The sequence below is a fragment of the Austrofundulus limnaeus genome, unplaced genomic scaffold (genome assembly GCF_001266775.1).
Source record: "Austrofundulus limnaeus strain Quisiro unplaced genomic scaffold, Austrofundulus_limnaeus-1.0 Scaffold388, whole genome shotgun sequence".
NCBI classification, from domain to species: domain Eukaryota; kingdom Metazoa; phylum Chordata; class Actinopteri; order Cyprinodontiformes; family Rivulidae; genus Austrofundulus; species Austrofundulus limnaeus.
In genome coordinates, this window is record NW_013952790.1 from 148,637 (window position 1) to 150,970 (window position 2,334).

At 37.5% G+C, this 2,334-nt stretch overlaps 1 protein-coding gene across 3 annotated transcripts in view; it reads left to right on the forward strand.

Moving 5' to 3' along the window:
• Nucleotides 1-2,334, forward strand: part of zgc:153990 (nuclear apoptosis-inducing factor 1) — a 9,533-nt gene that overhangs the window by 2,778 nt on the left and 4,421 nt on the right. The window lies entirely within an intron of this gene.

Sequence of the window (2,334 nt, forward strand, 5' to 3'; positions counted from 1 at the left end):
ACTAACATGTCTGTGAGATCCAAAAGTCTTACTGGTTGTTAGATGATCAAATACTTATTTCACACAAGAAAATGGAAATAAATTATTTAAAAACCATACATTGCATTTTGCTGGATTTTTGTTTTAGATTCCATCACTCACAGTTGAAGAGTACCTATGATAAAAATTACAGTCATCTACAAGCTTTGCAAGTGGGAAAACCTGAAAAATCAACAGTGTGTCAAATACTTGTTCTCCCCACTGTATAACAAGTCTCCATAATCTAAAATGGACAAAAATGTTGCTGTGACAAGCCGCTTTTTAACCATAAAAGAAAAATTTATTTTATTTCGAAAAAAGAAGCCCAGTTTAAGTTTCTTCACAAGATTTTGGATGTGGGTCTTAAAACTGAGGGAGTCATCAATCAAGAACCCAAGATATTTGTATGTATGAACCATCTCTGTAATATTTCCTTCAAAAGTGGACACAGTGGGGATCATCAGAGGCACCTTTTTGTTTGCAAATAGCATTAGTTTAGTCTTATCAGCATTGAGAACCAACTTTAGCTGCAGGAGTGTGTGCTGGACAACATCATAAGCTCTCTGCTGAGATTCTACAGCTTTAGCAACAGTCGATCCAAAACAGTAAATAATTGTGTCATCGGCATAAAAATACATATTAACATCTGACACATTTTATTCTAATAGCCACTCCCGACAGTTCCGGTTTGCGGTCAACACAATGTTAGTGAAAGATTTTTTTCTCCCGACGACTCTTAATGATCTCCACAGTACAGAATTAGCATATTACATGTACCAACACTAACACAGGAGATGTACAGGTCCAGCCAAGTGGAAAAAAAAATCACTCCAAACTGAATTAAAGACATAAAAACAAAGGAAAGACGTTCGTGTTAATGGTTCCAGAATTTAGCCTTTTTCTCTATTCCGTGGCTGCTTGTTCCGTGAATTTTTCACGTAGAGCTGTGACACTTATATTGTTGGAAAGAGCAGAGTCTGGGCTTTAAATTGATGGGCTACTTGTATGGTTTGGATCGTTTTCCCCGACATTAGTGAACTGAAAACGTAATGATTATCAGGCTGAGGTTCTGCTGCTCTCTGTGCTCGGCTTTAGACTACGCTATAATATACACTCGAACAGGTTTTTATTTTTACATAAAACTCATGACAAAGTTGCCTAAAAACATTTCATACTCTGTGTAACACAAACACACACACACCTACCTTTGTACCGGCTGCTGTTAGCTTCATGCTAGCTGTCATGTGGAGGTSGTCTTTCCTCTCCCAGTCTTGGCAGTAAAAGGGGATAAATGTACATTTCCTTTTTGTAACCTCCATCTTCTCATTTCTGATGCTGGCTCTTGAATATCCTCAGGTTAGAAATGCAGATTACAAACACAAGCGTGAGCTTTTAAAGATAAGTTTTCCTTGTAATGTTATGATTCCTCTGCTGTCACCTCCTCATCATGAGGAAAAAGGAGAAAAACTAACTACTCGATCGTACTGCTGCTTAGTTGACACAACAGCACACAACAGAACTCACATTTTATACCAGTAGATCACAGATACTTTAACTTTTGTGACTTTTTCACAGACTAGTAGTAGCAGCTAACGCTAAAAACATAGGCAGTAAGCAGGGAGTGGAAGGGAGGAGCGTGGCAAAGATTTTACCGGAAATAACGTCATTAATGACCGTGGCATATAGGGTATTCATTAATGTACATAATGAACAGGAGGGGACCCAAGATTGAACCCTGTGGCACCCCCTTGTGTACACTCATAAAATTAGAACACAAACCATCATATTTAATACACTGAGTCCTGTTACTTAAACAGTTTGTGAACCAGGAAACCACATGATCTGACATTCCCAAACAAAAAAGTCTGTACTTTAAGACAGCATGGTCCACAGTGTCAAAGGCTTTTGACAGATCAATAAAAAGAGATGCACAGAACTGCTTTTGATCAAGAGCAACATTATTTCATTTAGTTTTTAGACCTGCGCAYGGTTTCTGTCAGAGCAGAGCTCCCTGCATGGGTTAAACACAAGCTGTTGCACTTTAGACAGATTTGAGATGTCCACACAAAATCTTTGATTACTTTAGGAGAAAATGTGTCTCACAAATATTTTGAGCAAGTTCAAAATTGAAGGGAGAGGACTGTGAATGTCTTAGACGAGACAACAGAGCTGCCACAAATGATTATTTTTATAATCGATTAATCACCGATTATTTTTTCGATTAGTCGACTAATCGGATCATACGTTAATTGAATATAAAACATATATAAAATATATAATATATACATAAAAGAGCTTATCGCACCAGAATGCAGC